The 15680-nt window shown below is 40.4% G+C and overlaps 1 protein-coding gene across 1 annotated transcript in view; it reads right to left on the bottom strand.

Moving 5' to 3' along the window:
- LCLAT1 (lysocardiolipin acyltransferase 1) overlaps positions 1-11730 on the bottom strand; it is a 117138-nt gene extending 105408 nt beyond the window's left edge. The window contains exon 1 of the mRNA XM_075707875.1: positions 11691-11730. The gene's annotated coding sequence lies outside the window, so the exon portion shown is untranslated. The remainder of the gene's footprint in view (positions 1-11690) is intronic.
- Positions 11731-15680: the final 3950 nt, after the last annotated feature.

The raw sequence follows: 15680 nt of genomic DNA, 5'->3' as shown, positions 1-15680 counted from the left end.
ATAATTACAGTTGGCTACATTCACAGCTAAGAGATCAGGGGCATTAAGCATCACCCAGCATGCTGTCAGTGAATTGTTACCTTTGTATTACACTCAAAAAACATTTGGGATACTGAAGCTGCACAACCAAAGGTACAGAAACTATAAACCACCAGAATTAAGGTTGTTCTTTCCTGGCTGGTTTATTTGTTTTTTCAAACAGGAAACCTGCTCATCCAATGCACATGCTTTGACAGCACGGTTAACAGGGAGAAATTACTTTGCATTTCTTTTTCCCCTTCTCATAGTACTGTCCTAAAATTAGCCTAAGCTATTAAAATCCTAGGACAACCCCACCTCCCTTTTTTTTTTTTTCTTTTTCCTCCATATTATATAATGCTCATTATACTACCACCTGAAAGTGTTATATGTCAGTAATTTATTTTCATAACAGATCTTATTTATATTTTTATAACTCAAGACCCACACCACAAAGTATATGAATTGTGTTTGCCTAATCTGGAATGTTTCCAGACTTTTTTTTCAGAATATTTGTCACAGTGCAGTATGTCAGAAGCACAATTCATAGTTGCTATTAGCTTCAGTTGCAGTTGTGAAAGCTTTGCGTTCTTTATTTTATAGGTGTCCAACTTGAAACCTTACTATTCGATACAAAGATCACAATTAGTTATAGTTAACAACAATGTTACGTGTCTTGCTTGTCAAGTAAAAAGCAAAATCCAGTTCTTCAGAGTGGCATTTAACTAAAGAAACCTTCAGATGATCATCATCTTCAATCCTTTATTCAGTTCTGTATACAACATCAAGCATGTGCAACAAGTAAAATGGGTTATACATACCACATTCCTTAAATCTTTAAGGCATTCCTAAAATACAAGCCATCCCGAACAGCAAGTTTTTTAAGGAGAAAAAAGGTAATGTGTTAATAGAATTACAGACTATCAATTCAGATGTGGATATGTGGGTGATGTTGAAAAATTTAGCCCATATATCATTTGGTACTTACGTTTCTGTTGGTATTTTAACGAAGTCTAAGATCACAAACCTAGTGTGAAGAGAATTTTGGGGAACAGAGGCTGCTCATCTCTAATAGCAATCATGCACCTTGAGAACTGTAATTTTAGTATTTTCAAGGAACAAAAGAAAACAGTCTGATCTTCATGAATTTCCAGAAAATAGTTCTAAAGAAAAGGTAGGATATCTTAAACAGAGGAAGACCTAACATTCCCATATACAATATTTATGCTTTCCTAAAATCAAAACCTCAGCATTTAAGTAGGTCACATAACCATAACATCTAAGCATCAACCTCTTTACCTAAATTTAAAAAAAAATAAAAAAAAGTTGGAGCATTATCTGGAAAGGTAACAGGCATAATTTCTTCTGTATTTGCTGCATTCCAGGGTAGATCTGATAGCATCAGCAGATTAATGGGGAAAAGAGCAAAGTGGTAATTAAACCAAAAGCTCATGTTTCAAACCATTACAGTAAATCTGCACATTCAGTGTACAACTCCTTAAAGGCAGAAGGCTAGACTGGATTAAAGAAAGGGTAAATCCTATCATATTTAATGTTTCACATGCCTGATCCAAGCACCTTTTTATGTGTACTTCACCATTTTCCTCTACAGAAGCAAAATAATGCCTTCTAGTGCTATTAATTGCTCATAAGAGAACCGATTTTCAAATAAAAACATTAATATGAAAATCCTGAAACGTAACCTGTTTTCTTTTTGATATAAATCCTGTCCATCAAGAAGAATTAATGAAAGCAAGCCTATAGAATTTGAAGATAATGAAGTATAATGACTCCAAGTTTTTTTTCTTTTTTTTCTCCCCCACCCCCCCAGTTACATTGTAGTCAGAAAATTTCTTTATTCAACATTAAGGAACAACTTGCCTAAGTCAACTTCCTTCTGAAAAAATAAATTGGTGGTTTTTAATAACGGTTGCATTTAGAAGACACTTATATAGAACTTCCCTAACCTTCTTCCAGAGCAAAAACAGTTAAAAAGTTTTAATTAATCCACTTTTCCTTGACAAATATTTCCTTTACAATGTTTTTAATATAACTCAACATTGGCTGCATCTTTCTTGACAGCTGGTATTTCCTTAACAGAGAATGTCTCAAATGGTTTATGTATAACATTCTTTCTAAAATTCATTTCCTTTCTGTGTAAGAAGTTAATACACCAGGAAAAAAAAAAGCAGGAATGTTTCATGCCACGTGGGATATAACAGTTCTAGAGTTTTGCTTTAAATTAGCTCAATAATGTTTTTGTAGAAATATTATTAACGTGGCTGAAGCTTAAGATTTGGAAAAAGGGAAAAATACTTGCTCACAACTTTGCTTCTCTCCAGATCTCATTCCAATATGAACTTCACTTTTATGTTCTAGCTCTTCAGCACATGCTTGGTGGAAATCTGACAGCACTTAGTAAGGTTCAGCTTAGGGGAGAGATGTTAAGAAGAAAACAATCATCTAGTTAAGAACAAGAGACTGATGCTTCTGTATCAAATAGCTCCCAAACCAGAAATTAAAGTTCTTGGTAACTTCACTCTAAACATTAAAATCATTCAAGACATTGAAATTGGCAGAAAAGCACACCATAACCTTACTCAAGAGGACAGACACTGAGGTCTCACAGAAGATGAGGCTCCTAAGGGTGAGCCACTCCTCCATGCTAACATCAAACCCCAAGTTCTTAAAAGCTGTGAGACTTGCACCAGTTGCATGCAGAATAACTAAGGTCCCACATGCAAAAATCCTGGGAAATGGCATTTTTACAGGATATTGAGGTCAAACAAAGGCATTTGCTCTACAGTCTGTAATATATACTCCCTGTAAAGGTTGTAAACCCTTAGCTAAATGGCTGGAGAGCTACAGCAGTAACAGCAGTCTAAGTGATGAAGAAATACTTGCTGATAATTTCTCTTTCCTCTTGTCATGCTATAAGCATTCATTAAAATATTACTCTTCTGCCAGATCAGATCAATTTCACTACTGCTGAAAATTTTCATTCTAAAATACTCTGCAGCCTGTGGAACTCCATGTACAACAGTACTTTGCAACTACTATTTTCCATTTCTTTGGTATCTCCTAGCCAGTATGTCATTTTGTGATACTTCCAGTAAACATTATCATCTGTGTTAATACTGTACATAGAGAATACCTTGCACTGAAATCCAAAGCTACCAGACAGCTTCCCTAAATTTTAAGGTTTGCTTATTTTACATTTATGAATAAATGACGTGTTTCTAAACTTCAGCAAAAGCCTGTCCTAAGTATGCCTTTTTCAGGTAATTCTGTATTTCAAGATGCAGTGAGAGATGACAGAGACAGGAAATGTAATCTATCTTTCTTTCTATCATGCAAACTCATTTTAGGATTCTGCTCACAACAATGACACCTTTTGTTCTGAAAACAAGCTTAATTCTGCATGCCCAGCGCTCATGATAACAAAGCTACAGACAACATGTACAATGCCAGTTTGCTTAACAGATTTTTATGGATGCCTTACGTAAAGTTAAAAAAGAAAAAACAGCCATATTTACCACCTCTATTTGCCACTGTCTACATGTAAAATGAACAAGAATCTGAATACACTCGGGGCCACAGGCAATATAGGAATAACTTAAAGCTTCCCTTAAAAAAAGGGAAGTGACTATTTGCTATAGCCACTTCAGGGGCACAGTGCTGTTGCAGAAGGGTGATGGCTTGCCAAGCTGCAAAGGCACAGAGAGAAGGCAGACCATAAGAAAATATTACTAACATGTGACTGACAATCAAAGCTTACTAAATCCTCTAAACGTTTCATAAGGTTCTTCAATTAAAAATAACTGCTATTAGTATGTTTTCAAAGATATTCTACTGCACAAGGGTGCTGCATATCATGTCACATCATTCTTCAAAAGACTAGCCTACTGCAATTACTTTAACAAAAACCCCATAATTTTAGCTATTTTCCCTTTAGACAGAAGATAATATCTATTCCTGTTGTCAACAATCATTTTAGCACTATCCCCACTGTGACCACTCAAGCCACATTTGCTTCTGCCTATATTTAATTTCCATACTACTGTAACTGTAGAGACTTTGTCTCAATTTTACAGATCAGTCATTTCTCAAGGTCCTTCAGTGACCTACTGTAACAAGAACACACAAAAAAATATAGCTGTTTAACCCTTGACATCTTAGCAGGCATTTGTCATTCAAAAACTATTAAGGTGGCAGACAGGATAAACACACAGCTCTTAGTCACAGTCAAAATCTAAATGCGATGTGTTACTCAGTTAAAAAATTTTCTTAAACGGGATTTTTTTATTGCTTAATGGAGCTGACACTGTTCAACACCTAACCTTGTATCCAACAGAAGTACAAAACTAAATGCTTCTCAATATTTAGGAAAGAGACCGAGATTCATTCTTCACAGTAGGAACAAGATACAGTAAGTACAATGCCTACCTTTATTACAGAATAAGTAAAAAAAACATTCTGCGAAGACAGTTTTTACAAAAATTACTGTTCTAAGTAAATTTTGGAAGTTGGTATCTAAAGATAGAACCATTTATGACAAAATAATGAAGTATCCATTTTGTAATGAATGGTAGACCCATGCAAGCACTGGAAAGAGTGGTAACTGTCAGGATTTCATTTAAAACCGTATTTAAGTGAAAACTTAAACCTGATGTTCCTAATACAAGAACACACTAAGCAAAGCCATAATTTTGGGAGAGACACACCCTTTGCCACTTTCAATGGTAAGAAACATATGAGTCTGCAAAACACTTCTTGTAAACCAGACTGACACACAAGTATTTTTCCTAAGGAAACTCTAGTGCAAAATCTATCCATCTCATGGGGACACCACAAAATGCAGTAAGACCGATCCTTTTCTAAAACAGTCTATCCCCAAAGTTTAGAAAGATCAAACATACCCAGAACATTACATTCCATCTTCCTAGATGGTCTGCAATTATTTAAGAGAGATTAAACCAAACCAAACACCCCCTTTCCAAATGTGAAATGCATGCCAATTCCCAGAACATTAATTGTTTCCACTATCTGATGATGAATTACACATAATTAGTTCACTGGCAGTGCATCATTTTTACTTGTCCTAAGGACAAATATACTGACCTGGGCAAGAGACCTTGAAAGAAATTGCTAAAACTGTTTTCTTTTTAAGGGAATTCGCTAGTTGACAGATTTAGTGGTGTTTTCACACTGAAGAGGGAAGAGAAGAAAGCTACTGTCTATGCAGGAGGCTGAAAGGAAATAATTAGCCTTACCTTACCAGACTCCACCGATTGGCTCAATAACCTTGGCATGAGTGTATTACCTCACACTTTCTGAAATGTGGTACTCAAGAGAAAGGTTTTCCATGAGTGGAGAGTTTAAAAAAAAAAAATCTGACTGACTCCCAACAGAGACTTAACAGGTATTTCTTCTACTTGTTTTGCTCTTTGAGAAATCTTCTGTAGTTTTCCTTGGCTTTGTTAAAAGGACCTAGTGATGACTTCCCTGGGGCACATGGCACTCACGTCCAGCTGATACACAATCTAAAAAAATTTACACAGCAGAACCAGGAACAAGCTCCAAGTTCTGACCATAGCCTGAAAGCTGGAAGCCAGTTTGCAGTTTGGTTCACTCTGAAAAATTAACTTTCATAGATCAGTATGTGGTCACCACTGCCTTCTGGCTTTATCTAACCAGAAAAGTTAAAAGTTGTTTTTCAGTGAGCACAAAATGTGTAACTGCTATTCAGTGATGAGCTGAATGCTTGAGAAACTCCCACTGTACCACAGGAATTCTGGGTAAGAGTTAATCCTGTTTATGAGAAAGATTGAGTGAAATTGAAAAGTGTTTGTTCTATTTAAGTTTCTTAAAAGTGATAGCACAAACTGCAGCAATTGGAAAAAAGGTAAGCTTTACCAGTCATTGATGAATTTGCTATTGCTTATTATTGCTATAGTATTATCAGCTTTTTCAAAACTAATGTTTTTTACATTCTAGTAGGTCATTAAAAAATCACAGTAACAAACATGATCTTGATAGCAAATGGAATTGATCAGCTGAACAGATGCATGATTACTGTATTAAAAACTAGAAGGATGTAGTCCTTCTAGTATCTGAATAATAAAATAAAACATCTGAAGAACTAAGATTTCTCACAGTTCCATGTCCAAACCAGGACAGTATTTCTTTCCCACATTGTTTTCACCAAAGAAACAGCATGTCAAAGCTAACCAGCACATCTCATATAAAAACATGCTGCATTCCATGTAATGGAAATCCACACAACTCATCTCCCTCTTACAACATTTGTCCTCACATTTCTCTGTGAAAGCATCTCACCCCACCTGCGATCAGTAGAAATGGTCTATCTGAAGAGAAGTCTGCTGACAGATTGACTCCCTTGATCTCTGAACACTCTGCCAACTGGAAAACTTTCTGGGTATAGCAAAGACCTTTTTTCCCGCATTTGGGTAAAAACTGGGATATAAGATTGGGAACAGTCTGGGGGGTCTTTTTGCTTGTGTTTTTTTAATGCTTTTCTAGAAACTGAAACGACCAAGTGTTTAGCAGTAATTCAGGGATTTGTAATAGCCACCTGAAAGATTCAATTCAGACTCGTTCACACTTCTGTTTTGGAATACGTACAATATTGAATATCCTCTAAGAAAGCTTAACACTTGCTATACATCTACTTACAACTTCAACTTACCAACTGAAAACAGTAACTATATCCTGCCTAAAGAAGTACAAGACAACCAATGAAAACTTCAGTAATCTCCAGAACAACGCTTGCATGGAAGTCTGGAAGAACAGCAAGCATTTTACTTTGTTTTGATGCTGTAACTTAGCTGCTTGATGAGTGGAATTTACAGTTTCTTTCTGAACAGCTACCTTTCAAATTTCAGAAGCACAGCATGAAGTGCTTTCAGAGGTATTTATTACAAAGAGACTACTAGTATCAAGTCATATTTGAGCCAGTCTATAAACGATTTTTGCAAATAAATTGTAAAAGCACTTCAAAAGCATTATTCAGCTTAAAAAAGATTCATTTCTGCATACATTTTTCTACATAAGTTAAATCAGATTAGGAGAACATACTTTTTAAAATATGGCTTGAGCTAATTTTAAATATGGTTGGAAAAGTTTGGCCTACACTGATTAAAATCTATATTTAAATGAAAGGAAAATTTAACCACAGAAACTGTGCTCATTTTTGAAAAACAAGCATATCACTGCCAAAGTGCTGTCCTAAGTTTAGATTGCTGTCTGACTAAAACATTATAATTATGAGAAACTAAAATGGATTTCTAAATGTTTCAAGATGAAACAGCCATTGGGTAATTTGCAAGATATGCAATTATCCTCTGAATTCAAACACATAATGCTAATACTTGATCTGAACAAATGCAGGCTGTAGATCATTGCTTGTGTGGAGATTGGGGAAATCGATGTTAAAAATCAATACCAACACTAGATAAGAGTAATCATAATGCAACGTAAGAGCAAAATTACCAAGTAACGTGGAATTAATTACTTAGACATAAAGAATTTTCTTTGAGGGAACAAAAAGGGTTTGAATCTTTTATCTACTGCTTCTGTCTCTCCAAGAGCTGATCAAGCTGAACCCAGAATTCTCAGCACTTTTATTGCTGTTAAAACTGCATCAGTGGCCATACGAGGCATTTCATGCAAGCTCTCACATTTTTACCTTCAAGTACCAGAGATAGTCTTCCTAATAGATTAGAAGGGTCACACAGCATATTTTCTGTTACTTTGCAATTAACATGTATATTTGGGTGGAATCATTATCATACAGAACATTCACGAGTTAAGAGGAAAAATAAAATAATCACACACTAACCCCAGATCTGTATGTTCATTTCAAGTATAACCATAATAAATTCCAGTTACTTTGAGCAGTAAGTTAAATCTTGATCTGCAACAACCGTTACCAGTTTGATGCAACTAACAGGATTTCAGGAAATCAAACTAATTCCATTCCTGTTTACAAATCATGATTGTGTGTACTTGTCAGTACCTGTGCTGCCTGCTATTGTTTGTCTCTGATTTAGCAAGAGAAATGAATGTCTTGGTTGTGTTTTATTTCTTGTTCTCCTGTAAAAGCCTGGGTGTTTGGTTATCTTGACTCTTCTGACTACAACCAGCTCCATCACTTCACTGACTTGGTGAAGGAGCACAAAACAATCTATCATTCATATATTAAAGCACCCAGGAACTGTGAGCATGTCTGGGGACACAATAGTTTATAGGAACACTTCCATGATTCAAACAGTAATTGAGAAAAAGACAAGCATTTTCTCTTTCTACAAGCACTGTGTGGTGATCCACATAACTGCCTCATATAGACTCATGAGGCAGTCTATTCACTTAGCCTTCAAGGCACCTCTGAAGCTGCCATCAAAAGATAAGAGCAAATAGGTACAGATTTCTTTCTACCATAAGATATGCTGGATGCCTTAAAAACAACAAAGCCACCATAAGTTCAGTGAGAAAACACTTGAGATTAAGCAATACCTTTCAGAACCACTGGAATGAAAGCAATACCTGTTCCCTTGATACCTAAAATAACATAAAGAGCAGGTATTACACCAAAGGATGCTCAAAAAAAACCCCCTCAAGAGTCACAGGAGTTTTAATATCACAGATACAAAGTCTTGGGAAGGCATGTTTAAAAGCAGCAAGATGGGAAAAAGCAGTTTTGTTTCAAGGATTCCCAGGGGCAGGCGGGGGGGATCAACCCACAAACAAAAAAAAAACAACCAAAAAAAACCCCAAAAAACAAGCCTGCTGTCAGATTAAAAGCAAATTCATTTTCTTGAACTCATGAAAGGACAGTGTGTGAACCTAGTGGAGCAACTAATTTTGTATTGACAAGTAAAGACTTCCCCAGTTTTGAACCCCTAAGCATGTAAGAAACCCTAATACAAACAAATCAAATTAAGTAAATTAAGTTTATTATAGCAAAACAAGTTCACAAGCAAACTAGTTCAGCTCGGAGAAAAAGACTAGGAAAAAGAAGAGACATTCTGTCTACGTTTTACAAAGACTGCTAACATTGTGCTCTCGCATCTCACTGTGCCTTGCAGCAGCAACAATGGACTTTATAATGTGGAATTGTCCTTCAGGAGCAATTTACTTTTTGGCCAGGACAACAAAAAGTCACGTAAAACCAAACTGTGAGCCTTTGCCCACACTCAGCAGGGACCTCTTTCAAGAAGTCAACTCTCTAAAGGTTCCATTTTCCCCTTTCTTAGCTCTAAGTGCTGACCAAACACCGCACATGCAACCCAGACAAGCCAGCTCTACTCAGTCCATAGCTAATAAAACATTAAACCAGATTATGGAACTCAATACCACATACAGAACACAAAGAATCTTGTCTGTGTGTTCTCAGCACCACAAGAAACAAGGAACAAGGAAGGGACAACCTTGAAAAAGACTGTAAGTGGAGAACAGAAGAATGAGATAAGGAAAGAAAGGACAGAGGTAAAGAAAGATCATTCATAAATGATGACCAGGTACGAGGAAAGCATAAACTGGGACAAAGACTCTGCATATCCCAAGAAGCTGGAAGAAGCAGTCAACAAAAGGAAAAGGTGTGTTTTGGCAAAGCAGAGGTGGGAGGAGGGGGGCAGCAGCACACTGAAGGACACGACAAGTGACAGGAAAGAAAGAACATAAATGAGACTGTCTAAACAAAAATTAAGAGATAGAAACTCTACAGGGAGAAGTCTTGGACAGAATCAAACAGAAAGCCAGCAGAAGGATGAGAAGATTTATTTGCACCTGACACAGTTCAGGTAATTAAGAATCTAGCCTGGCATTATTAAAAATAGCTGCTGAAGTAGTAGAGACCCTGCAGGAACAGATGAAACAGATGACAGCCTGCCACCTGAGCAACTGGAGAAAGGATTTGCTGGATCAAGTAACCCTAACATTGCTAAAACCCCAGGTGGATGTGAAGATGACACCTCATTACACTTCCAATTTTCTTTTCAGATTGCTTTTGTGAGGAGGGTCGAGAACTCCAGGAAAGCAAAACTTATCAAGACTGAGGAGTTGCAACATACCAGAATCAAGGTTTCCCTGCGCAACTTCAGTTTGGCTTTTACAGTAGGATACAATACTATTTTGCCTTCAAGATTCCTGCCTCACTGAGTACACATGGTGGACCAGCCCCTGAGGTCTAAATAAGGCTTTGTAAGACACTTCCCTTTTTCAGCACAGAAGCTCGTTGGCAAGAAGTGAACGGAGAAAAGACTCTGCAAAGATGGGAAAGTTCATTCACAGACTTATACCCTCTTCACTCTTACCACACATTCCCTACACATGGCCGACTTTTCTTTTTTTAATCCAAACTTTTCAGAAGTTTTAAGCGTAGTCCTGATTTTCTGAATGACCAATTTGAGATTTGGTTTCTCGAGGTACAGTTTCACATTATACTTAACCCACAGCTGGTTTACATTAATGCAGAAGGAAAAACAGCTTTCATTCATATCGGAGCACTCGCTCACTAGAATAGCTTCCATCTGACAGAAAGCCATCCCCATAAAACTGTTAGATCAACTGTCCCTGCAACCATCGAACCACTAAATCCACTACAAAGAGAGTAGCGGCAACCCATGGCCAGTGATGGCAAAGGAGTGAGACCACGCTCTTCAGCTGCAGCCCACACACTGACCAAATTGTGTATTCACACTGTTAAACTGTACCTTGATTTGCTGAGGAGCCAGATAGCACAGCTGCCACTGAAGCCCTGCATTCAGACTATTAGATAATATAAAATCTGATTACAAAGTCAACCAAACTCACTTCAGATTTCTGTGTTCAATTTAAGACATACTTTGGCTTTCCTCCTTTTTTTATCCTAGTTTCCCCATTTGTAAATTAAGAAGAAGGAGGAAAAAAAAAAAAGGCCATCTGTTAATCTCTGTGTATTACAGTGAAATAAGTTTGTGCTTGAGAAACATTAAAATATTGCTGTGGTAACTACTACTGAGAAGTACAAGGGTCCAAAAGAAGAGAGTGGGTGGTGTCTTCAAAACATGAGACAGCTACTCTAGAATAAACGAGATATGGCAATACTTAGCAATCAATAAGCAAAACACGCTACCCGTTATGCAAGCATAGTCTACTCCATCCACTAGCATAAATGGAGATCAAAAAACAGTCTAGTGACAACCAAGTACTCTATCACAATGAATACACACAAGCGCCAACGTGAAGCTGCACACATAGCTTAATTCTAGTATTTATTTCTAGTACGCAGCTTTTTGCTGTCACAGTTATGTTCTGAACAGCCTGACTGTGAAAAGTTACATGCCTTGTTCAAATACTCACCCTGCGCTTCTTACACAAGAGACCATTCAGGTCAAAGTTTAGCTTTGCCAGAGGGCAAATCTAGCAGAGACTGCAGCATAGACGCCAGTGCCAACGGGAGAAGCGACAACAGACACAGTAAACAGGGAAAACCACCCAGCCACTGTTGGCAAAAACCGACTGACTTCTGTGTATCTGCAAGCCATAACAAGAGACTCGACTTTTCCCAAAAGGGAAGATAGTAAGGACGTGATTACAAGAAGAAGCCTTCGTTTATTCCTCTAGGTGTAATAGAAATAGCAATACTGAAACCAAGGTTTCGCGTAACGTACACGTTTCACACACACTGAACGTATCCCCCGGCAAGCTCAGGCGCTCTCCTCCAGCGGCTCCTCGCCTGGCATCGCCGCGGCTCCCAGCCCTCCTACAGCGCAGCGAGCATGCCTGGGGAGAAATAAGAGGCAGGTGAGACAGTCCGGCAGGTCGCATCGCGGCCAGGAAAAAAACCGGCGAGGCCGGGCCAGCGGCGGAGACCCGGCGCCGCTGCTCAGCCCCGCCGCGCCGCGGGGGTCAGCCCGCAGCGCCACCGCCAGCACCGCGGCGCGGCCCGGCCCGGCCCGGCCCGGCCCGGCCCGCCGCCCGCCACGGGAGCACCCGTGCCCGCCCGCCCTCACCTGGGACGGGGCAGCGCCGCGGCGGCAGGAGGCTCCCCGCCCCGCTCAGGGAGCCGCCGCCCCGGGGAGCGCGGCCGCGCCGCCGCCAGCGCCCAGCATCGCCAGGGCCGCCGCCGCCGCCGCCATGTTCCCGCTGCCACCGGCGACCTCTGACCCGCCAATCACTTCCGGTCACGGCTGTCAAGCTGTTGCCATGGCACCGCTCCTGGCCCCGGCCTCCCTTAAAGGGGCAGCAGCCACACCACCCCCCTCACACACCTAGGCAACCCCCACACCTGTGCACACTCCCCACACCCACTTCTTGCACACACACACTTCTTGCACGCACACACACGCGTGTGGCTGACAGGCCTCGGGAGCGACCAGGTGGCTGAAGGAGCTGCGGGCCCGGGAGCGGCAGGCCCAGTCCCCCAAAGGGGCACGCTGCCGCCCTGGGGCTCGGCCTCGCTGCCCTCGGCCTCCTCTCCCCCAGAAGCCGGGGCCACCCTGCAGGTCCCCGGCCGGGAGCTTGGGCCCCCGGCTCGCCTGAAGTGGAGATTTTGGCCGGGCCTTTTGGGGTACGCGGAGCCATGCTGCAGCCCCCGTGGGGCAGCCAGTGGGAGAGGATGGCTTCGGGCACTCGGGGAAAAAAAAGCTCTCATCTTAATTTAGTTATTAGCAAAAAAGGTACAATGATTCATCAAGAGATGATCAACAGTGCTATATGAAGGGGAAAACCCTACTACTGTTAGCTGCAGGTTTTGTCATAAAATAGCCTGTCGAGTGCGAGAAGTGGAAAACGATCGTGCCATGATTTCCACTGCCATGAGGAGAGAGTTTCTTTTAACTTTCTCTGAAACTGGCAATATTTTCAGCTTTTTTTGCACCGTGCTTTACTGCTGTTCACTGCTGACGCAGTTAACCTTTTTATACTCTTTCCACATGTATGTTTTTATAAGGTAAACAAATCTGGTAAAACCCCCAATCCAAGAAGGAAAACTCCAGGAGGTTTTAAGTAAAGTTTTATGCTTGTGTAAAACCAAAGTGAGCCCATGCCTGGCTGACTACAGCTGTTGGATTAGGACCAAAGCGACCCGGGGTCTCTTTCTGACCCCACAACAATTTCATGTGCACAGGCAAACATGGCCCTCTGCAAAACTCCTGCAAAGTACAAATACCAGGGCAAAACCTCACCCCATACCCATTTAGGGATATATTGCCCCATAGCCACTGCCCTCGTGGGATCCCTCTTTCCTCCTGCAGTTAGTTTTGAGGACAGCATCAGCTCCTCTGAAGTGCCTGCCATCATACAGTGCGAATTCATTGCCCTAATAAATACCTTTGCGGAGCTGAGAATCATTCATCAATTTGGTCAGTACTTGAAATAAAAAAAAATCAGGGAACGAGCCTTCTTGGAATCTCATCCTAAAAGTCATACAAGTGTTGGAAATTCCATTATCATCCCTTTTTGAGGGATCTCGTTTGTTCATTCCGCCTGGAGAAGCAGAGGCTAAGGGGGGACTTAGCTGTTGTTTTCCACAGGTGGAAGGTTATTGAGAAAGTGGAGCCAGACTCTTCTCAGAGGTGCACAGCAAAGAGGCATTGGTCCCACGTTGCAGCAAGAGAAATCCGAGTTAGATATTAAGAAGGAATTCTTCAAAATAAGGATGGTCAAGCACTGGAACGGGCTTCCCAAAGACCTTGTGCAATCTCAAAACTGGTCTGGACAAGGTCTTAAGTACTAATGGCACCCCAAAGCCTTCAAAATGACTTAGCTGAAGAGATGAAGACAACTCCATATTAGATTGCACTGTCTCTTGTGTCAGGAGGCTGTTGGTTGGGTGGTGCAGCTCACCTGACTTGTGCTGACTGTAAAACAGGCATTTAGTTAGACTTGGCCATCAAGGTTCCCCCCTCTCGGCAGCTCCAAAAAGTGACCCATTCCATCCTAAAATGGATGTCTAAGACAGGTCAGCTGGAGTTGAAGTGGCTGACTTTGGTAGCGCTCTTACTGATCAGAAATGAATCCTTACTGGTGCCTCCTGAAAATAAGGACAAGAGGAAGGTAAACTGCAGAATTTTAAGTAGTTAAGCACAAGACCTTAGGATGAAAGAAATAGCATAGGCAGAATGGCTCCAAGGGGAACATGTGTCTCAGGCTGTCAGCCATTGACTCATGGCCAGGCTCCTGGGCAGCCTCAAAAGCTTGAATAGAAACAGGGCATCTGCAGTGATGGCACCTGCAATTGGCCTCCTGGTACAACCCTGGCATGCTAAATGGAAAGCTGTCCCCAAATTATTATACTGCTGTTGTATAGGAAGGTGAGAGAGGTGCAACTGCCATCGTATCTACGTGTGGCTTTTGGTATTTGTAATGCAGGGAAGTCACAGCTCTTTTCATTAGCTTGATAAACTGGTAATGGGCAAAAAGGCATATGACTAATTGTCTCTCAGGTTGAAGCTCTCTGTATGGAAGAAATCAGTGCTGAAATGGGTTAATAAAATCTTGAAGAAGATTTTTTAGCTAAGTAAAGAGCTTTGGCACTCTAGCGTGTATCTCTGAGCACCAAAATGCGGGCCAGAATCTTACCGCAGCCCATTGTCTGCCACTTCCAGGGTGACCCTGGACAAATCACTTCACTCTCCCTATCAGTGTAGTAGGAATAATGACACTTTCTTCTTGCTGAGAGTGCTGTCAGGAGATAGTAATCAAAGTTCGTAAGTTGATTAGAAAATTATCAGAAAACTATTTTTCTAATTCATTTGAGATTGAGATTAATCTGATTAGAAATCTATACAGCTCTCCTTCTTACAATGCCAACACCTGGCTATACAAACTTCCAGTTAAGATATTTTACATATAACTGTGGAGAAAACAATTTGCCAAGACAGATAATAATGAGTAATTGTGTTCTTGTTTTCCTTAAGGACCCCAAAGCAATTTTGTACTGTTTGTAGAGAAATCATTTTGTATATCACATTGACATGCAGCCGACTGAAGAACATGACATCTTTTCAACCATTCACCATGGCACTCTATTAGAAAATACAAAGGAGAATTTAATTTTCAGTTGCAACTACACAGGCAAAGTAGATAAGCACCTTGTGCTATACAATACTTAACACTGAACTTGCGTGAGGTGAGTTAGTGTAACCGTTTTGTTAGAAAGCAAAAAGTCTGCTGAAGAAAAATACAGGCATTCATAATGCCCCTACAGTTTTTGTGAAAGTGGAAAGTACAATTTCTACAGCCAAAGACAACAGTGAGGGGAAGAAAAGAATGTTCAGTATTCAGCAAAAAGGAAGAATCCGGCTGACTGGAAATGTATGTGCATTTCAGAAGGCTTTGTTAAAATAATATTAAGGTACTGGCTTTACCTCCACAAAAAAAATGCCATTTGAAGCCGAAGTCAAGCTTTCGACATGTTTGAAATAAAACAATATAGATTTAATTTAGCCACAAAACAGTTCCTGTGGGAAGAGCTGGAAACAGCAAGGCCTGATATCCACAAACTTGCTCCCTGTACCCCTCAGCCCACGTCCGTCCCCACAGCATTAATTTCGTCTCCTCCCCACACCATGAACGACAGCCCCACAAAGCAAGAAGCAATATGCGCGGGTTGGCTGGTGAGTACCAGCTGCCAAGAGAAACAAAATGTTTGCTCCGTG

The sequence above is a fragment of the Pelecanus crispus genome, chromosome 3 (genome assembly GCF_030463565.1).
Source record: "Pelecanus crispus isolate bPelCri1 chromosome 3, bPelCri1.pri, whole genome shotgun sequence".
Lineage (NCBI taxonomy): Eukaryota > Metazoa > Chordata > Aves > Pelecaniformes > Pelecanidae > Pelecanus > Pelecanus crispus.
This window is presented reverse-complemented; position numbering and strand designations above follow the sequence as displayed.